At 45.0% G+C, this 23,520-nt stretch overlaps 1 pseudogene; it reads right to left on the reverse strand.

Annotated features, from left to right (window-relative positions):
* Positions 1-1,531: 1,531 nt before the first annotated feature.
* LOC136466237 (serpin-Z1-like) lies at positions 1,532-12,396 on the reverse strand (annotated as a pseudogene).
* Between the last annotated feature and the right edge of the window lie 11,124 nt (positions 12,397-23,520).

Below are 23,520 nucleotides of genomic sequence, written 5' to 3' on the forward strand. Positions count from 1 at the left end.
CTCGTGCATGACCAGCCCATGCTACCCTTGACACCGTGCTCCTGGAATTTGAGTGCTACTTGTCCCACTCGATCTCAATCTTCTCAGCGCTGCCGCGCACACGCACGCGTAGCTTCTTCTTGACCTCCTGTCCTTCTTCTTCCTGTTGGTGCTTCCTCTTACCCTGCCCTTGCCAGGTCCCGTGTCCCCACGCAGGAGCGCTTCTGTCGGTTGCCCTTGGCGTTCATGGCCTGACACGCCGCGAAGAAGAAGGCCTGGTGCCTCCGCCCGTGCTTCTCAAGGAGAGCCCACGACGGCGTGCTCAGCGGATCATCCTTGATGATGTCGTTCGGCAGGAGGGGCTGGTCCTAGATGCGAGGGAGCAGGCAAAGCTCGACCACCTCCTTGTCAGTGGGCACGAAACGGTAGCCAGGAGGAAGACCATGCTCTGTGGCCATGGACGGTGGCTTTATTGCTCCTGCCATGGCGGCTCGCTAAGGATTATTGGCGTGGCGTGGCGTGGTGTGGCGGCAGAGAGGAGAAACGAGAAAGGATCTGTGTGGGCGCTAGAGGAGAGGGGATCGGGGCATTTATAAAACGGTGGGAACCAAAAACGTGTTGTGGATCCAGCCTTCTCAAGTCGGACTCCGTCTCCGACCCTACAAGCGCGAAATTAAAACCAATCCGACTACCGGCGATACCTTAATAAGTTATTAGAAGTAGGAAATAATGATACCCTCCTGTTGGCGCTGGCGGTTGGCATGACACTACTACTAGTAGAAATCAGGATGATTTATTCGACGGCCTCTTCTTGCGTTTGGAACCGAGTTTTTTACATACGAATTTCATAGGACCCTTGTTCGTCAATTTTCCTGACGTTATTGGCAGCTTGGAACCAAGAATGGGCGAGAAATTTTCAATAGGTTCAACAACAAAATGTACTCTCGGATGAATCAACAAAATGAGCCGAAGAGCTCTGTTCTAAGAACCAAGGAATCAGACACTGTTGCTCTTCTTCCTCACCGGAGCTACATGTATCCATTTCATTCGAACCATTTTAGGAAAGAGACGACTAACAGTCATGCCACATTTTTAAGCAAATCGAGCTGATTTTGAACTCGAAATATACATAAACGAAAAATGCTAAATCTAATGCCCAGAAGTAAAAATCAGGAGCTGAGAAGCCATATACCGGCTTGGTGTCCTTCTCCCCTATCCTTCACCTTCGATTTGCTGCCGCCTACACCATTAACGAGTTGGGCAATGGTGAGATTGGGTTTTTGATTTCCTGTTGTTGAGAGGCATGGACGATGGAACCTGATGAAAGGGATAGATAAGGACGATGACATTTGGCACACTATCTTGCACACTCTCACTTGCATGATGGTTTAATTTAGCTCTCGCTAAGTTTAGTAGATTATCTGGTAAATGCCCTGGCCTTTATATCATATAAGTACTAACCGCTTTCATATCATTATCACCATATTATATATTTTTTAAGTAAAATCACCATATTATATTCACTCAAAAAAGCATTACTCATCTAAAATTACTAAGGAATCGACGGGTCTATCACTTGTCCAGCAAAAGCCACCACGCCGCTAAGTTCCTCCTTGATCAAGAACACGAATGGGTGGTCGGCAACGAAGTCCACCGGCGCCTATAGCGCGCGCACCCGAAACGCATAGCGACAGCGGCAGTGGAGGTTGCCTCGGTCCCTTCCTCGTCCACCTCCATGAAGGACTCATGGTAGACATCGAACATGACGAGTGCCTCCACTATGTCACCAAAGTTGGCGGCGTCGCGATCAAAGGGCAGGAGCAGCCCGAGGTCCAGCAACATCTCCCTCGCATTCGTCTTGTACGCGACGGTGAACCTGGGAACCCTGAACGCGCGCACGGGGACCTCATCCGTCAGAGTTCTAGAGCTCTCGAGCAGCGCTCAGCTTGTGCAGCAGCGTCGGCAGGCCATCGTGCGTGTCCAGAAGGTAGATGTACCTCGAGAACACCCGGTGCTCGCCACGGCCTTGTTGCGCGTAGCGAAGCCTCATGACCTTGTAGCCGGGCCGAAAGGCGATGCACTACTTGCTTGCTGGTGCTCGACGTGAACGGCATGCGGATGACGCAACCGTCGTGCACGAAAAGGTTTCGTCCCGAGTCAGGCAAGCGTCGAACTTGCGCTCCCACATGCCTTGAAGTAGAGTGCGTTGGCGAGCACCGCCGGCGTCCCACGGTGGAGGCAGCCCGTGGGATGAACCGAAGAAGGTCCTTGATCCGGCCGGTCGGCGCGCTCGTGATCCACTGGTTGATCTGGCTCCTCGCCTCCTCTGGCTAGTGTAGATCAACACAAGGAACCAAACAAAGTTGTCTCAAGCCCACCAAATTCGTGAGTCGTATGTACGAGAAGAAAGGGGATTCCGAGTTTACCATAGTTTTGAAGAACTCCTGGCGCGCCTCTTAAGTGCACCAGATCCAAGTGGCTTAACTAGGTTGGCTCGTCGATGTGAGGGTAAAGAAGGCCCAATAGTTTCTTTAGAGCGAGCAAGGCCCAAAATGTGTCTGGCCGCCAAACATATTAGCCCAACTAAGAATCTATTTTAGAACAAAGAAAACTTTATTTATATTACTTCAGTTCTCAACAGGAAAGTCCTGCTAAAAAATTGAGATAAAAAGTTGGGTACATCTTGCAACCACATACATTCAATTTGAAAGTAAAGCAACTTGGTTGTATAATGCGCAGCCATGTTTGCTTCCCTCCTTACATGAACCAAAACAAAATGTGTGCATTGTTGTGGCAGAACCGTCCAAAATAACCCACTTACGGAGGTGCTCATCTTCCACCAGACTATAAGCACCCCGAAAGTAAGCTACAACGGGTGGTATCCGTCGGGCACACCCTAAGGGAGAACCCGAAAGATCCACATTTTTCCTAAGGATCCAATAATGTTACAATACTTGTCCATTTCATACTTACATTACCAAATGTCAGAGTGCGAAATAATAAACAGCGGAATTTAAAAATAAATATCTAGCGATAAAGGACGAGGATCCATCTGAGCCACCCAGAAGAATCCTCCACACAAGGGTACTTCTCATGCATTACCTGCAACAGGGTAAATAAACGCTGAGTACACAATGTACTCGCAAACTTATTCGACTAGTGGGAATAATTTCCCAACTCCAAGGAGTATGATAATCTGTATGGTTTGCGGGTTTTCTTTTGGCAGAAAGCAATACTAGTAGTGAGTCTTTATTTATATTATTATTATCGTATTAAGTTATTATCTATCCAGTCTATATAAGAAACTATTCTACTTTCATGCAAGAGTTGAGCAATCAGTCCTATTTCATCATCTTTCATCTTTCAGTTCTTACTACGGTGCTAGACACGAAACAAGCCGTACCGGATCGCCCGGCGATTCACAAATCAATGCCCCTAGCTGGGTACCCCAAAAACACATGCCCCACTTGTACCCCAGACACAAGCAGGACTAACCCATCACCCTCCTGTCCTGGGTGTCTAGGTCTCCGTCCAAACTTAGACTCCAAGCCCCCACTCCTGAGTCCTGGACTCAGTGCGGTGCAAGGACCTCCACCATCTCTGCCTCCAATCAGTCGGTCCGGAAAGAGCCAGATCCACGACAAGAGAGCAATGAGTCTTCCCTGCGCCCATACCCAAGTATATGCTTGGGATAATAAATCTATGACTTGTCCACGATGCCTTATGCAACGACCGGTCCTTAATCGACATAGATAGGGAAAAAGTATAACCGAGCTATGCCCTGTTGGTCGTAGGACACAACCCCTTACATCCGCCAATACCCAAACCACATCCCTGCCCGGTCACCATTTACCTTTACCACATTTTATCATGAGTGGTCATATTTATTCACCTATTTGTGGGTAACGGCAGGTTACTCACGCTAACGATATCCTGAGCATAGCAGCTACTCGACCTGTACCAGTAGGACTCATAGGTAGATATATTTGTGCATGTAGTTTCTATAAAATATCTGTATGTAAATGCACATCATATATATTCAGTGGTCATTAAAATAGGGGTTATACATCGGGGCTTGCCTTGGGCAGGCGACAGGTCAGCAAAGTCAGCACCAAAAGGCTCCGGGGCTCCCTCCTGTATGAGGATCTCCTCCTCGTACTCCTCAATGACTTTCTCGTACTCCTGTTTGTCCACGGGCACAAACTCTACAAACTCGTGATCTACATGCATATGATGATGCAATACTTAGTAATATGACAACAACTCTTAAAATAAAAGTACATCTATCTAACTACTAGCTAGTGCTACTGGCTAAGGTACTAAGTCACCTACTGTTACCATTAACAAGTATGAAGCATGACATACATTGTCATAGCAACTAAAGGTATTCTTACTCCTACTACCGACTTAATCTATATATGACAACACAAGGATAATAGCTACTACATTTATCAACTTACTCTAGGGCTATAAAATTTACAGCAAGTACATAATAATCTAGTGAGCCTACTGTAAATTTTCATAGCTATAGCTATCACCTATTTACCACAAAAATTTCTACAATTATTAATCTATATAATACTGAGCTCTCTAGTTTGAATTTATGAACCTACCATTGTCATGGCTAACTGTAATCTAATTACACTAAGATGTGGATGGTATTTTTGTGAACGTAACAAACTTGGTTTCATTATTTTTGGACATCTATAGAATTTACTACTATTTTTCAAAGTTCGGCTCAAACTATTATTGAATAAACATTCATACTCCACTAGAATTTGAAAAACCCACTTCTACCACGTGGCCCAACGTGCTTCGGCTCAGCCCAAACTGGCGCGACGTGCCGCGCAGCGCACGACGCAGCGCACGCGGCGCCGCCCAGCCTAGAGCGACGATGGCCCACGACGGGGAGGACCCGCGTGCACCGGTCAATATGCAAAAACACCCTCAGACTACTCTGTAATCACACGAGCGCTAAGCATACTGTTCCGCTAGTCTACTATCTTATAGCTACGCCCTCGGAACTTTCTATCCTCACAACAACGATACCCCCTCGGGCACCCACGCGTGCACCGGTGCGACGACGCTGGCACTGGCGACTACGTCGACCCATCAGCCCTTCTCTGCCCTAACTACAGAGCCAACACTTACCTAGGAGTGAATACAAAGCGTCGGGCGAAGGAAGCGTGAGCTGGGACGTAGCAGCGAGGTCGGACCATGGTGGCAGAAACCCTACAGCCACGGCAGTGGCGTTCCGGTGAATGACAGCAAAGCCAGGGCAAAAGGGGTAGCTAGTGAGCTCAAGTGACTCACCACGGAACCAATCGAGGTGGTGGTTCGATCGGAGAAGGCCCGAGCGAGCTGGCCACGTGCACACGGTCGGTGCACGACGATGGCACGACCGCATCAGGAAAGGCTAGGCGGCAGTAGCGCTTTGACCGAGGTGCACAGGGCGAGTAGCAGATGGAGGCAAGGCTAGCGGTGCAAGGAATTGCCACAAGATGCTCTGGATACGTGGCTTGCCGATGGCGCATGCCAACCTGGTCTTAAGGACCCGATGGAGCGGCAGCTCCAAATTGGGGCACTGTGCGGCGATACTAGCAGCAAGGTGGGGTCGGTTGGGTGGCTGGCTACCCAGCGTAGCCGAGGACGTGGCTAATTTGATTACGGTGCTACCATCACGGCAAATCGAAGGGAGCGGGCCCATCGGCCATGGCGACAGCGAAGACAGGGAGGTAGGTGGGGTTAGGCTCAACGCTGTCGTGGTGGAACGTGGCCATCAACTCACAGCACAAGCGTGCACGGTGATGGGGAACAGCAAGACGTGCTCAAGACGCTTGGTCACACTACCAAGTACGTGAGCCGACGGCAGCTTGGCACCACGCGCCGCAGAGGCAGGCAGGCCCAAGACAAACAGCGACATAGCGTGGCAGCGAACACGGGTGTGATGACGAAGTTAGGCGGTCGGCCCACGCGTGTGCAGCCACGACAGGTCAACGGGAGCAGTGCCGTGCGGCAGCGACGGATGGCGCGCAGCACTACCAGGGTGCAGTGCAACGCGACGGTGAGGCAGAGCAGCCAGGCACACTGGTGCGGTGCGCGTGCGTGCGTGTGTGTGCGTGGCGTGCCAGGCGCAACAACGACAACGTGACCTGCAGTGCGGGACCGACGGCAAGACCGGCCAGTGCATTGGTGGGCGCGTGGGCGCGGCCAGAACGCGGCAATGGCAACAGCGGCGGTGCGAGCTGTGCGCCAGCGCGTGGTGGTAGGAGGCCGTGGCCAGCAGTGCAGGGGCCACATGCGCGTCCATGCACAGGCGCGACAATGGTGACGCGGTCGGCGCAGCAGCGCGCGCTGGGTAGGCCAGTGCAGCGGTGCTAGGCCGAAGCGAGGCGGTGACCACGCCCGGAGGTAGAAACCGTGTCGTGCACGCTTTTTAGAGTTGCTACAAAAACCAACTCGATGATCCAAAAGCCAAAACCAGTTAGTCTATACCCAAGAGGGTACATAGGGCTATCAAACTAAGCCAAAAACATCCCGCCGCTGCTTAACCCGATCATTCTACACAAATTGTTGAACATGCTTCGTCGACCTATTTCAGACTTACGTGAATTGACTAAGCTTCAAACGGTTTTGCGTCGAATTCCTTTCCAAGCTACTTGATACACTAGCTAGCGAACCCCACACATATTTTATCAAAGTTTCGCATAAGCGTTCTATAGTATTTTTGTCGATAAAAATTCACTTAGAACCCTAAACGATATAAAGCGACATGAAATGTAGCATTTGTTTCGTGTTGCCGATGAACGTTTCAAGTTATGTATATTACTTTATACCCTATATTACACACATTCACACACAAGTATGATGCTCATGCAGTGTTTTAGCAAAACTGTACAATGTAACACCGAGGGTGTTACAATTGTCAACTAAGTTCGTGGATTTGATTTAGCACTGGAATAATAGCACACCTATTACTAGTCTTAGAATTCCATAGCGCCCACTAATTCTTGGCAATTCGTTTGGGCAATCACCTTTGACAGTCTAAGATCCTTATCATTAGAGTCGCATCAAGATAAGCATAAGCTTCAGCATAAGAGCATCAGGTATTGACCCATGTTGTTTACAATTTGGCTGCTACAAATTGACCTTGTGCATTAGTAAAACTACTCCCGAGACACCTCGATAAGTTTTAGTTTTAAAAGCTGCATCAAAATTTACCTTAATTACCCCATCAAGAGGAGGGACACCAGTGAACTTTCTTTCTTGCATCTTCAAAGTGTATACTAGTGGGCTAGAATGGCTAAGATCAGTTGCCATTTCCCACGCCAACCTACAAGCTTGATATGTAGAAATTGAAGTTTCTCCATGCCTTTTTTCTGTTTCTTGCTGTCCATAATGCCCACATGATACATAATATATATCCCCATCTCTCTGGGAACAGAATGTCGTATCAAGAAGGTCCCCTATAATTACAACATATACTACGTGGTCCCCTATAATTACTACGTGAGACTCAAATCTAGTTCTGTCCACGTAGTCAAACTTATTCCCGAAGTATAGTAGTAAGGGCGTGTTTAGTTCCGAAAATTTTTGGCTTTCGGTTACTGTAGCACTTTCGTTTGTATTTGGCAAAAAATTATCTAATTATGGACTATTTAGGCCTTAAAAGATTCGCCTCACGATTTCTCGACTACCTGTGTAATTAGTTTTTTTTTTCGTCTACATTTAGTACTCCAAGCATGTGCCACAAGATTCGATGTGACGGTTACTATGCAAAAATTTTTGGGCTTTTGGGTGAAACTAAACGGGGCCTAAACTTGAAACCGTAACTTGAAAACATCTGTCCACGCAGTAGTCAAACTCATACGGTGAATTTGCTTCCTCAACCGTAAAAAGTAATTTTTGGTTGGCGCGAACTCCGAACAGCCATAAATGGCTAGAGCATTTTAAGTGACTATATATCTACAAATATTTTCTAATTTACTAATTTAGGCCTATATCTAAAATAGAAATCCACCTAAAAAAACTAAACCAATCAAACAGTATCTGTAAAAGTTTTTCATTATGTATATTCCAACATGCCATGGTCATGTGGACTTTATTCGTCGTAGGGCTCCGGCGCTCTGTTCACCGCAGTCCGTTGTTCTTCGTGCATATCGTGCTTGCTTGACCGGTAGCTCTTGGTAGACAGCTTTGCATGCCTGTCTGCCATGCCCATGCATACGTACGTGCATGCAGGGAGCCAGCGGAGGTGGTTGCACGGAACAAGACGAAGAGGACACGCCATGATGGCCACTGCTTCCGAATCGAGTGGAAGAACAAAGAGAAGAAGCTACGAGCGAAGCACCGATGGCTGCTTTCCGGCCTGCCGGGAGGCCTAGGAGCGAGCGTATGTGTAATAACACCAGTCCAGCGTGCGATCAAGGCGCGTTCGCGCGGGAAGGGGCGACCATACGCGGGAACGGGCGTGCCGAGCGCACGTAGAGTCACGATAGCGAGCGACATTGGCTAGCCAATGCTAGCGACCGAAATTTCCGGGATGGACAGCGAGCTATCTTGGAGAGGCATTTTGCACGATCTGTGAGAAGCTTTTTCCTCAATATAGCCATATTAGGCTTTATAAAATGTTTTAACTATTCTCTTGGAGTTGCTCAAAGAAGGTAGTGATTTGTTTATTTCCCAGAATTCATGAAATCATATCATCATTTAAGATTTCTTTATCAAGTAGTAATAAATCAAGCAATTTACCTAAATCAAATAGTAATTTACAGTATTAGTAGTAAACTAGGTAGCGTGCCCGTGCGTTGCTACGGGACAACTAAAATTTTTGTACTAAAAACACACGGATCGCACGATAAGATAACAATACTGTTAAATTAAATATCGACGTCAAAGTGACATTTAATTCAAAAAGCAAAGTTCATAATTTAACACAGTCACGGAGAGTGCGACATCGCAGGCTCACAAACTCTACTGTATAGACTTTTTTGTGATACGGCTAACATAATATTTTATATCGGCAGAAAGAATTCTATGATATCCATTTCTTTCATGCGTCAATAAATCCATGAATAAGTTCCGCTGCATCTTCATATAATCATGTACACACAGGTTCGAAGTATATATGTAAATTGGTTCGTGCCCGTGTGTTTGCTATGGGACAACTAAACTTTTGTACTAAAAACACACGGATCGCACGATAAGATAACAATACTGTAAAAGTATATGACCGACGTTAAAGTGACATTTAATCCAAAAAAGCTAAGTTCGTGAAATTTACACAGTCACAGAAAGTATGGCGTCGCAGGCTCACAAACTCTATTGTGTAGATCTTTTCGTGATGCGGCTAAGATCATTTTTTATACCGTCAGGAAGAGATTTCCGATATCCATTTCTTTCGTGCGCCAACAAATCCACGAATAAGTTTCAACCACATCTCCACACCATCTTGTACACTGTGTTGGCAAGCGAATTAGCCAACAACTTATGTAATTAGTTTTATAATTAGCTCATGTTTAGTCCTTCTAATTGATATCTAAAAATTCAATGTGTCAGAAACTAAAGTTTAGTCCTGGGATCCAAACATCCCCTAACTCTCGACTCCTGTTGGCTGCTCATTTGCACCACCATGCCTATGTGTCTGCACGTATATACTCTAATGCCAGAACGTCTAAGATAGTCTTTATTGTCCACCATTTGAAAATATCATAACTTTAAGGTTGCCATTTGTGTATGTTGTAGGATTGGGATGCTTTGCACTGATCCATAGGGTGTCCATGAGAGTCGAAATTTTTTATGCCATTATAATGTCTAAGCTTACCAATCAGACACAGACAAAGTTGATTGTTAAAATATTTTCAACACTGCTTTCATATACTCTCTTTGTCCCAAAATAAGAATTCATTCTCGCTTCCTGAGAAGTTAATTTTTTTTTTAACTTTGACCAATTATATATAAAAGAATAATAATATTTATAATACATAATTAGTATCATTACATAGACCATTGAATATATTTTTATAATAAATTTATTTAGAGATATAAATGTTGCACGTATTTTTTACAAAACCTAGTCAAAGTTGAGAAAGTTTGACTTGCACGTATCCCATAACGACTTATATTTTGGGGCAGAGAAAGTATATGCTAATAGGAGTAGTCAACTAAAAGTCGTGATGAACACAACAATACTTTCATATTATATGCTAATGGGAGAAAAAAAAAACACAGGGGAATGGACCTATATACTAATGGTATGAATATTCGTTGAGAAAATTGCAGAAGGTTCACCAGTCTCACCATGTATAACCTGCATGCATGATTATTGTTTCTTTCCATGCATGTGGTCTCAGGGGATCGATTTGTTTTATTCAAAGCAGGCGGCGATTGTAGGGATGGCAGTTTCTTTTTCTATCGCGCGGGGTATCGCACGGCCAGAAGGGAGGAGCAACCAAAAAAAAGTCGCACAAAAAATAGTCTTACTTTTGTTCTTTTTAGTTGTAGAATATTAAAATTTATAATACATAATTAGTATCATTACATAGACCATTGCATATATTTTTATAATAAACTTATTTGGAGAAATAAATATTGCATGTATTTTTTACAAATCTAGTCAAAGTTGAGAAAGTTTGACCTACACGTATCCATAACGACTTATATTTTGGGGCTGAGGAAGTATATGTTAATGGGAGTAGTCAACTGGAAGTCGTGATAGAACACAATAATACTTTCATATTATATGCTAATGGAAGCACGAAGAAACACAGGGGAATTGACATATATACTAATGGTACGAATATTCGTTTAGGAAATTGCAGAGGGTTCATCAGTCTCACCGTGTATAACCTGCATCTATGATTATTGTTTTCCTTCTATGCATGTGGTCTCAGGTGATCGATTTGTTTTGTTGACGACGATCGCAGAGATGACAATTTCTTTTTCTATCGCGTAGGATATCGCACGGCCGGAACGGAGGAACGACCCAACAAAAAAAAAAAGTGACACCAAAAAATAGTCTTAGTATTGGTGGCGCGCGGCTCTGTGGTCAGCTACGGTGAATTTGCTTTCTCAACCAGTCAACCGTAAAAAGCAGAAGCTAGCTAATGGTTGGTTGGCGCAAAGTCCGGCATGACTGCCGCGCTTGTGATTTGTTTATTTTTCAAAAATCATGAAATCATATCATCATTTAAATTTTTTTGTCAAGTAGTAGTAATTTACAGTAACCAACCAATTTATTCAAATCAAGTAGTAAGTTACAGAATTGGTCTCTAAACGTTTTCCATACTTAGTATAACATTCTTTTAAACGTTTCCATACTTGTAGTAAGATCTTTTTTTTAGCATTAGTAAGATCTTTTTTTTAACTCTATCGGTACCGTAAATATTCATACGCCAAATTGAAATTTTTTGGACGTAAAATCAATCTGAAAATCTGAGTAATAATTACAAAATCATGACGATACGTGCATATTTCAAACTGAATTTTTTTGAACGTAACATCAAACTGAAAATCTGAGTAGTAATTTACAAAATATTAGTAGTAATTTCAAAAAAAATCAGCATTGCACGAAAACTAATATTACAATTCACTCGCTCTAGCAGTGATTAAAACAACATGATGAAAGTAAATTCATCCAACAACGAAAATCTCAATTAACAACAAATCAGTGAAGCCAAATTCATCAAGGCCGAACATGGATGCACGGCCATCCGTCCCATCTCCTGTTCGCAACCTCACCATTCATCGTCTGGAGAAGCAAATTGGGGACAACATGCCGCCACACGTATGATGTGCCTCCGCCTCTATGAAGATTCCACCTCTGGATAGGAAGGGGCGCTATCGAAGAGGAGGCCGATTGGCCCAGACTGCCACCGTAAGAAGCCTGCCTCTGCCGCCAGGGGGTGAGCCATGCACGGTGAGGCCGTAGCAGCCGCCGCTGGACCTTAGGAGGATGTGGTGCCGTTGTGATGGGGATGCTGCCGATGTAGAGGGTGCGAGGGAGGCGCCGCGGCTACAGCGGGCCGCGAGGAGACCGCCACCGCACCCGTGGTGATGTGGAATCCGCCGCCTGTTGGGGAAGGCACACCACGCCAACCGTCGATCTTGGACGCTGCCGATGTAGAGGACGCGCCACTCCACTCCTGGACGGCCAAGGGAGAGGAGACGCTGCTGGCCGAAGGGAGGGGGCCGTCGTGGGTCGGGGGAGAAGGGGGCGTCGCCGTTGTAGGGAGGAGGCACCACCGCCGGAGGGAGCCGCCGCCGCCCCAATCTGGCCATGGAGGGCGCTGCCGCTGCAGAGGTTGCCGTGGAGGGGCCGCCGCAGCCCCAGAGGTGGCCATGGAAGGCCGCCGCACCTCCCCTGCACCTCGTGCTCGACCGCCACCCGTCCGTTGCCGAAGATGCCGAGGTGACCATGGAGGGCGCCCCGCCGCACCCCCAATGCGGGCCATGGAGGGCGCTACACGCTGGAGAGGCCGCCGGATCCACCAGTCGAGGAAGAGGGCGGGGTGCACGGCCTACGGCAGCCAGGAGCACCTCAGGCCACTCCTCCGCCGGCAAGGGAGAAGAGGGAGGCCGCGCGACCACCGGGATGGAGGTGGACGACGCTCAGCCTTGGGGAAGCGCTGCCGCCATGGAGAGCCGCTGTCGCCGCCGTGTGGAATGAAGCAGTCGCGGCCCGCGGTTAGGGAGGAGCGCCGCCGCCAGTGGGGAAGGAGGAGTTGCCGGCGCCGGTACTACTTTCAAGCGATACGGATGAGGAGGAATTCGGGCACGTTTGGTTGCTGCCTCCCAGGCAGCTTCGACGCCAGGCGTTGGATTTCGATCGCCTGCGGCTGCTATCGCTTGTCTGGCAGGTCAGGATGCAGGCGGGGGCGGTTTTTTTAATGTTGTCCACCAATCCGCCCCGCAAAATCAACGTTCGCGGACAACACGGTTCAGCTGCAAGTTCTTCGTGACCCTAACATCGTTTGGTCCACCAAACCCACTGGACAACACAATAAGCTCACTAAGAACCCGCAAGAACCGCAACGCTTGGCATCTTGGTGCGGATGCTCAGTCTGGTACTCGTTGTCGGACGGGCCAAAATGACTGAACCAGCTTCGGTATCTTCGGTAAGGCCTGATGGTGCCGTAACAGAAGCTCGCACGATCATCACAACAGCTTCGCAGCCTAGTAAACTTAGGACAGAAAAATGCACTTTCGAATTTTATTTGTCAGTACTCATTTCGAATTTTATTCGAAAAATGTACTTTCCTAAAATTCATCCGAAATTTCACCCCAATTTTTTTTTACTAGCACATGAAGTATATTTCAGTCAATGCAAAGTTGCAGAGTGACATCCATACGTTACGTCTTTGTTTAGTAATAATAACTTTTGTTACAGGATATGTGTCTTTGTTTCTGTACCTGTATTTCTTGATGTTGTTATATTTGAGAACGTACAATATATATATAGCCGGGATATAAAAATTAAAATGATCAGTGCAAAGTTGTATCATCCTTGCTCGTCGATTAACTGGATATGAAAATTTAGCTTGCAGGTTCCAAGTTCTTACAGGATATGTGTAGATACTGTACGCGCAGAGAGATAGTGTACACGTAGCCTCCATTGCAGTGTAGCGGGTCTCGCGGGTTTTACAGCGTAGTCTGTTATGTCCGCGGAAAATTTGTCCGCAAAGTTTATAGCTTAGCGGCTAACCGTAAGCCCGCTAACAAACTTTACGGCGAGCGATGCGGGTTAGCGGCCGACCGCGAATGAGCCCGCCTGCAAGCAGACCGGCAGGCAAGCCCAGGCGAGGGTGGCAACCAAACATTGAAATGCGTGGGGGAGAAAAAATAAATAAATGGGTATTCAATTTCCGTGATTAGGCAGCAGCCTTGCTTGTGCTATTTCTGTGCGTTTGCGAATGGTAGTAAAGCATATCGGTCTTTTACGGTTTACGGGTTTGACGACGTTGTACCGGGCTGCCTGGCTCCGTGATTTTGGGGAACGATGAAGGCCGGCGCTATATGGCACTTGGCGTCGCCGAAAAACTTCTGATTGGTTTATTACCATGAAAAAAAATCGCGCGCTATATAATTTAGCGGCGGCCACTCCTGGGGAGCTATGCGCCGCTATAGCGTCGCTATAGCGCCGCTATAGCCGCGCTATAGCACCGCTATAGCGCCGCACGCGTGAGATAGCTGCTCACGCTATATCGCCCGCTATAGCGCGCTATTTATATACAGCCAGGCAAAAAATAATAAACAGTCCAAACAGGCAACATATTCATAGTTTTCATACTTCCATACAGTCTAAACATCCATAAGGTTTAAATATTCAGTAGCTACATGAAACAACAATAACGGAGGGTACTCTGGATTAGGGTTAGAGGGCTCAAGATGGGCCTAAATCTGACTCTGCCTCGTTTTTTTTTGTCAGCACATGAAACAGCAATAGCGGCGATTTAGCGTGCTATGGCGCTATAGCGGCAATAGCGGCGCTATAGCGTGCTATAGCGGCAATAGCGCGTATAGCGTGAAAATGCAAGATATCGTCGCGGCGAGCTATCTGGGACGCTATTAGCGTGCTATAGCGGCAAAATAGCGCGCTATTTTTTTCGTGGGTTTATTATAAAAGAAAAATATTATTTCGACTAAAAAAACAAATTATAAAAAAAGCGAACGTAACCTATATATTATTTAGAGCGCTGGACCTAAATAGCAGTTATATATATATATATATATATATATATATATATATATATATATATATATATATATACTACGATGTAGCTGGCTATAAAATAACTTATTTTGTAGCCACTTTGAGTTACGATAATTACTATTTTCATTTACGAGATTATAATAACTTCTTACTAAGTGGTTTACTATAACGTTATGGTAAATATCCCCATGTGTTATAGTAACCCAACTATCGTAAATATGTATTGACATTATCGTAAATCAGTATGTAAAATTATCGTAAATGAAAGTGGCTACAGAATAACTTATTTTGTAGCTGGCTACTGATATTCTACTCTCCCTATATATATATATATATATATATATATATATATATATATATAGTCACATTAAACTGTACAAAGCTGAGAATAATTATACTAAGGCTCTGTTTAAATCGCATGGTCTAAAACTTAGATCCTAAATTTTAGACCACTTAACTCTTAATGTTCCAAACATGAGATATACATAAAGAACTGTCTAAAGTTTAGACCACCTTACAAGTGAGCTAAAGTAGTATAAAGTTTTTAGTCTTTAATTTTATCCACTAACTTAAACCAGAGAATCTAAACAGATCCTAAGTCATCTCCCAATAAAAACAATCTAATGATACTTATTTAACATCTTCCATCAATGTAACCGTTGCTCACAACCGATCATCACGATACAACAAACTAAATAGTATTGTACTCACGCATTCTAAATTTAAGACGTTTTGATCTTTTTTAAATACATTTCTTTTACTATATATCTAGACATAACGTGTATCTAAGTGCATAGCAACTTTACTCTATATCTAGACATAACGTATATCTAAATGCATAGCAAAATCTACGTATCTAAAAATTATAAAATATCTTATAATTTAGAATGAAGAAAATAGTAAAAATATAAGCACAGAATGCTCCCCAAGTCTCCTGTTCTCCTCCGATGGCCTCTAGTTGTATAGCCCGTCAAAGTCAAGAGAGAGAGAAAAGAAGAATTATCTACTCTCTATTTGGATGAAAATATATATCATCATACATCTGAATTTTGTGAGTATAAGAAAAAAAAATACAGGTGTTTAGGAGTTCGAAAGCTAGATTAAATGTGTTGCAAGCATGAATTGACATATTCTTTCTCCACACTCGAATTTTAACTAGAAACAATACCAAAATAATTACATAACTCTAGTACAAGTTGAGTGTGAATCCGTCTAAATTGATAGTAACTAATATTAGGATGTGGCAGAGAAGATTTGTTTACCAAAATCATAGTTTTACTCCCTTCTTTGCATATCTATTCTCTTCCATGCATCCTATTTAGGAGCCAAAAAAAACAAGTGTGGGAGAGAAGATTTTCACTAGAATCTTAGTTTTACTTCCTTCCGTGCATACTTATTTCCATCCCTGCAAGTAGTATTTAGGAAGAAGGAAGAGAAATATAAAAGAAAAAACAATAAAATTTGATGCAGGCGAGCAATTTTTCACATGTAGAACCTTGATAGTTGATAGGCAGGATTTTTACAGAAATATTATAAGAATTTTACAAAAAAATCAGTTAAGAGCGTCTCCAAGAGATTAGCCAAATCGTTTTCTAAAAGTAAATTTGGCTATTATTAAAGGAAAACGTCTTCAACAGACTTTATAAAGATGACTCTCCAAATTTAGTAACTTTCCATCTCTCTTCATTCGCTATCTACTTTTGATAGCCTAGAGTCTGCTCGAGTACTCTAGTTTTTTTTGTCAAATATGTTTTAGAGAGTAGCTAAATTAGTAAATTTGGGAGCTAATCTCTCGGAGATGCTATTATGTTTACAGATAAAAAAACAAAACACATTCGGGAGCAGTAAACTGGAAAAAAAAAAGTTCGCGTCGAGATAATCCGCCGCAGGCCGCAGCACTGCTTATTCATAGAGCACGCGGGGCTGCCGCGAGAGTTCGATGCGCCCAGCCCAGCCCACTGTTCCCAGTTGCAACGATTGTCGGCCCATATCGATGTTGCGTATTTGATGGGCCAAATTCCCCTAGGTGCCTGTTTAGTTCCCAAAATTTTACAAAATTTTTCAAGATTTTTCGTCACATCGAATATTTGGACGCATGTATGAAGCATTAAATATAATAAAAAATAAAACTAATTACACAGTTTAGACGAAATTCACGAGATGAATCTTTTAAGCCTAATTAGACTATAATTGGACATTAATTACCAAATACAACGGAAGTGCTACAGTAACATTTCCTAAAAAAAAAACGCCAGATAAAGTGCCTAGGGCGATAAGCCTCCGCGCTTCAATGCTCAAGGCCCTATCGCAACCGGCGGCGGCGCCAGTGCCGGCGTCAGGTGTCGGACCCGCGCGGTGGCGAGAGCTCTGCTTCTCTTCGTCGCTGATGAAATTGAAAGGCGGCCACGCACGGAGACAGATCCGGACAGCTCCTAGTTGGAATATCAGCTCTTGTGCGAGGCAACTCTTTCTGCCTGTCCCTGTGAGATTCTTATTCGGCCTGGTTACATTCAGCTCAGTCCATATGCTGCTTGGTCAGATCTTCCTCTTGGTTAGTACTATAATTGGCAACGTGGCCTGGCATACCTCGCCTGGGTCTGGGGTGTGCAACAAGCAGCTTTGTTGGCCCCACAACAGCCTGGAGCTTATGATGAGGATAGCTGTAGGACCTACTGCTCTCCATCATGCTCGACCACTTACCCGGCCTTCGTGGTACGCCAAAACTGATCTTGTCAACCGTACCACAAAAACCACTCCCCAACTGAAAGCTTACTTGGCTCTAATCATGCGCGTCTCTTCTAAAGCTACCTGCAAGTCTAGTCCTAATCATGTCTCGTGCCATAGCGTTCGTTGGTATGTTGGCCAATTACAGATCACCCCTGCTGTTCCTAGCACTACACAAATTTGAAATCATGCTGCGATTGCACGTTCACAAGTTGACCAAAAAGCAGGTCTGCAGCTTTTCGTCTGACGAAGCTTTCCTGGGATTTGCATTGCACACAGGCCTGGTGGACAGATGGAACTAGGGAGAGCCCCTTGAGGCGGTAATGCGACGTTGTGATCGCTGCTCGCCTGGTCGATCAGTGACAGTGACATTGAGCGCTGCAGCCTGCGCCCTGCAGGAAGTTGGATGCTAGCAAGCCCCGTGTGGTGTGGACAAACTTCCAAACAGCAGGCCGTAACACCATCCATGTTCTCCCAAGGACAAGGCCCCAAATCTCGTTGGCGCCACGCAGTATTGGGTATGGGTAGAATGTGACATCCGCATCGGACAAAGGTATCAAATGGCCATCATAGTGCCCGTGTATCCCGAATCCCGTACCCTCTGCATCTACCGCTCTTTCGCCAAGCAAGATATATTGACTGATTACCGTGCCCTAACCTCCGAAGCATGCACGAGACGGTGCAGTAGATGCTCAGATCATGGAAGCGATTGTACGAATTCGTTCATTGCGAAACAAGCTCGACTGCTTGAGGCAGGCAGTAAATCTGTCCAGTCTTCTTTTTTCTATAAGGATTTGGCAGGTTATAGCGCCGTGCTAATCATGGTACTTGATTTTACCCGAGTTCACAGAGCATGCATAGAGGAAATCCAGCATAACTAGAAAATCATGGGCAGCTAGGGCTGTTCCAGTAGAGAATCTGCGAGTAGTATGGGCGGTGGCCATATATCGAGATGGAAAATATAACATATGACTTATTGGTAGCGGGCCTTATCTCCAATATTGATAGGTCACCGTTCGAAGAGCCAAACGCCGACTACAATGGTGGATTGCCGATCGTGCTACAAAGAGACCACAGTTCTGCAAGATCGTTCGGGAGCCAAATTGCTTGATGTTTAATTTTTATATACAATTTTTATCAAACTTGAGATGATTTAGCTCTCTAAGAAAAATTTGAATGACTTATAATATTGAAATGGAGGGAGTACTTATTGATTTGGTTTGTCCCTTTTTCAGATTATGTAGTGAAATAGAATCGATAATCGCTAATAAGTGATCTGCTCAGGTCATGGCATAACCTAAATTGATATTTTCTATTTTGAATTGGATGCTTTGCTGAAATATGCATTTTTCAATCTTGCAAAAATAAAATTGGCTACAGGAACACCGATCACTATGAGTGATGAATTTTGTGAAGCACTGAAGCTAAGCTACCCTAATGAAGTAGCATCCAAATCAAAGAACATTTTGATTTTTCACCTAGTTGATGGTAAGGATCATGTCTATTTCTGAATAAGCACTTCACTCCTTCCTTCAAACTGAATCGAGGAAGAAACAGTTTATAATTCTGAGCTGAAATAGGTACAAAAAAAATTGAATGAACATGTCTATGAGTATGTTGTTTACAACGTTAACCATTGTGATGTTGTGAATATTCAACATAATTAATAGCTATTTTAAATGAAACTTACATATAAAAGTAACAACAGGACTGCAATGGTTATTATTGCATATGCCAAATGGCCTCAATTAATTCAGAATAGAAGAGAGCATATACATCTAATGGTTCTCACCAATGCATGTGCCAAATGCCTCAATTCAAAAAAAAAGTACAATAGAAAGATCATAAAAGAGTGATAATCATCATTGCATATTCCCATATACCTTAGTTCAGAAAAGAAAATAGACACATGGATGGTACTCATCACTGCATATTCTCAAATGTCATAGCTCAATGAAAATTTATAGTCATTATATAAATTGGAGCCATTGTAAGCTTACCAAATAGGTATGCATACATAGCGGAACTAACCATGGCGCGTGCGCGGCCGGCCCCGGACGCACGTGGCTCCGTCGTCGCGAGCCCGGTCCTCGCCCACCTGGAGCCCGCTGTCGCGCTGGGAGCTCCCGTGGAGTCTGGAGCCCGCTGCCATGCCAGCTCGTGCCAGACCCGTGCCGGTGGCTTGTGCGTCGCCGCTTGCCGGCGACCCGCGGACAGCCACACCCATGGGCTGGGAGCCGCCGCCAGATCCCCGCCTCGCTGCCTGTCGCGAGGAGCCAGCTCACTGTCGTGCCAGTGCGTCGCGCCAGCTCATTGGCGACCACGATTCAAGCCCGCTCTAGTGACCCTGCAAGTGAAGGGTGGGGTGGAGTGCAGGGGTGGGGGAGGCGGAGGGGAGAGGGACGAGTGTCACCCACCAAGCTTTGTGATGGCTCCGGTAAAGGCATGGATTGACGGTTGATTTCGGTAAAGTTCGAGAGCTTTTTTTGAAAGAAAAAAATTGAGAGGAGTCCTAGACTGCGGGTTGATTCGACTAAAGTTCGAGGTTTTCTTTGCAAAAATATTGGAGCTCGCACGATATGGGCCATCCGCGTGGCCGATTCGATGGCCGGGAAAAGCGAGCGACGTGGCCACGCTGCCTAGCCCTCTTTTAGTAGCAGAATTCATATGGTAAGATGAGATGAGCACAACTGGCACTTGCAACCCCTGGCCTTGAGAGTTTTTACCAGGACTCCAGGAGCGGTCTCGTAAAGAGGTGGTTGCTTCGGAATCCGACCGTCCAGAGGTTGGTGGCTGAAGTATATATGTCATGTTCGTTTGGCTGATAAGTTATGTCTAAAAATACTATTGACTAATTTATTATGAGAAAAAAATATTATTCGTTGACTTAAAAAGTACGACTTATAAACCAAGCGAACACGACGATAATCTGGCGACCAACCAAATCTAGGCCACCGCAACTAATGGACGTCAGAGAAAACAAATTTAGAGCCCGAGTGCCTGGCTTGGTGCAACTCTGACATCCATACCACCAACCAAGTGTCAGCATCCGGCTCGATACGGCTGGTGGCCGCACATCACTGGCCTAGCCGCCTAGCCCATCGATCGAAACTGCGACGACTCCGCGGCGCCGGCCGGACGCCGGATCGGAGGCAGGACACGCCGCGAGAAACCGGCCGGATCAGCATCAGCCCGTGCCCGTGCGGCCGCGCCTCTGAAAAAGTTAACCTTTGAAAGGATGATGCCGTAGGTGGAAACGGATCAAGGACAGAGAGAGAGACGGAGGATGGACGCCACCGGAGATCGACAGGCAGACAGACGACGCCGCCACGGTGGTTTTTGCGGGGTTTCGAAGGGATCACGGGAGTGCGGCGAATTGGATGGGAGTGGAGTGGAGTGGCGTGGCGTGGGGGCAGCACATGAGCCGAGTACAAAGCCGACGGCGACGCCCGCACATCATCGAATAGAAAAAGGAGCCTCGTTCTCTCCCTTTCTCCGACCAGTTCCTTTGATTTCACGTATGCGTTATTTTTTCTAGTGATGCTACTATGCTAGCTGTAGCTGTACCGGCCAGCCACCGGCTGCTGCGCGGTCTAGTAGCCCGGTCCTGGCGAGTCCACACCGATCCGAGCACAGTGCTGCTGGCGCTACTGGAATGATACTATTTCATGGACTTCTGTAGGTCCAATTCTTGAGGCGATGGCTAAGGCCATGTTTAGTTACACCTCAAAATGTCAAATTTTTTAAGATTTTTCGTCACATTGAATCTTTAGACGCATGCATGAAGCATTAAATATAAATAAAAAATAAAACTAATTACACAGTTTAGACGAAATCCACGAGACGAATCTTTTAAGTCTAATTAGATTATGATCGAACACTAATTACCAAATAACAACAAAAACGCTACAGTAGTATTTGCCAAAAAATTTGGCATCCAAACTGGCCCTAAGCTATCATTGCCGGCGCGAGAGATGCGTGTGGCCACATGCATAAAAGCATCATGTACATGCACACACCGGCTAAAACCGTTATTTGTTTGCTAAATCAGTTCACCTATCAATCTATCATAGGATCACACCCATTGTCCGCAATGGAATTAACTCTTGTTCTTTTAAAGGAAAAAGTTTTTTCTTTAAAAAAAAAAAAAACGGGGCATAGTCCGCAATGGGTGGAATTTAAAAAGTCATGAGCAAGGCGTGGGCATCCGAGGTGACGAGAGAGGAGTGTTTGGTTGTTAGCGACAGATCGCACTTCACCTTAGGCCTTAGGGTCATTATGGAAAGTGGATTAGTTTATTTTCGCACTAAAACATAGAAAACGGAAAATAATCCTCCATTCCAAAGAAGATCATAAGCAGGTTTGATCAAGTTAGTAAGTTTTTTTTTTACAAGCAATAGGAAAGACTCATTTAGACTTCACATGTCCTAGAGTAAAAAGAGTATGATTAGATTCTGTTAGGCATAGCAAATTGTGGTTCTAAATTTCCTAGCCACATTTGACACTCACTACTACATAATTGATTTTCAGCAGCGGAGTTTTTTTTGTTGTAGAGGCGGCTTAATCTATAGCCGCCTCTACAGTGGCGTCTAAACCGAGCCGCCTCTACAGTGGCGTCTAAACCGAGCCGCCTCTAAAAATGTATTTGTAGAGACGATTGCTATTTTTCAGCTGTCTCTACAAATACCCTTATTTGAACCGCCTCTAAAAATAGGAGTTGTACAGTAAAATTTGAGTTTTTTTCAAACAACCTCAGATGGAGAAATGACCAAAATCAAAGTTGTAAATCTCAAAGAGTTACACAACTTTGTAGTTAATATCTTTTTCATTTGAAATCATCTGTCTAAGAAAAATTATGTTTGAATTTCTCATATTTGAAATTCAAAGTTTTCAAACAACCTTGATGGAGAAACAACCAAAGACAAAAGTTACAGGTCTCGAAAAGCTATACAACTTTGTAGTTGATAGCCTTTTCATTTAAAATTGATTAGGTCCTAAATACTGAAAGGTCCTAATATGGCTAGAGGGGGATGAATAGCCTATTTAAAAATCTATAAATCAACTAGAGCAATTTGATTAGTATGACAAATAGCGAAATGCAAACTTGCTCTAGTTCTACAAGGGTTGCAAGCCACATATCCAACAATTCTAGTTGCAATGATAACAAGACACACAATTTGCTATGATACTACTCACTAAGAGCTCTAAATCTTTCTACTCTAAAGAGCTCCACTAAGCAAGCTTAAATAGCAAAGCAAGCTCTCAAATCTAATTATACTAAAGAGCTTGCTACAACTAGTTTGCAAGAATATAAACAAGTGAGTAGGATGGTTATACCGCCGTGTAGAGGAATGAATCAATCACAAGATGAATATAAAACCAATCACCGGGAGAATATCAAATGGCAAGAGACAACTATTTTTTCTCCCGAGATTCACGTGCTTGCCGATACGCTAGTCCTCGTTGTGTCGACCAACACTTGGTGGTTCGGCGGCTAAGAGGTGTTACATGAACCTCGTCCACACAATTGAACACCGCAAGAACCTACCCACAAGTGAGGTAACTCAATGACACGAGCAATCCACTAGAGTTACCTTTCGGCTCTCCGTCGGGGAAGGCACACCCTCACGATCACCACGATCGGAGCCAGAGACAATCACCAACCTCCGCTCAACGATCCTCGCTGTTCCAAGCCGTCTAGGTGGCGGCAACCACCAAGAGTAACAAGTGAATCCCGCAGCGAAACATGAATGCCAAGTGCCACTAGATGCAATCACTCAAGCCATGCACTTAGATTCTCTCCCAATCTCACAATGATGATGAATCAACGATCGAGATGAGTGGGAGGGCTTTGGCTAAGCTCATAAGGTTACTATGTCAATGCAAATAGCCAAGAGAGTGAGCTTGAGCCGGCCTTAGGGCTTAAATAAGCCCCCATGAAATAGAGCCGTTGGGCTACTCACTACACTGAACATGGGCCGACCAGATGCTCCGGTCAGATTGACCGGACGCTGGACCCCAGCGTCCGATCTCACGATACACGCCACGTGTCCCCTCCTTCAAATACTGAGCGTCCAATCCCAACAGTTAAGTGATGACTAGACGCG

Source organism: Miscanthus floridulus, chromosome 1 (genome assembly GCF_019320115.1).
Source record: "Miscanthus floridulus cultivar M001 chromosome 1, ASM1932011v1, whole genome shotgun sequence".
NCBI classification, from domain to species: domain Eukaryota; kingdom Viridiplantae; phylum Streptophyta; class Magnoliopsida; order Poales; family Poaceae; genus Miscanthus; species Miscanthus floridulus.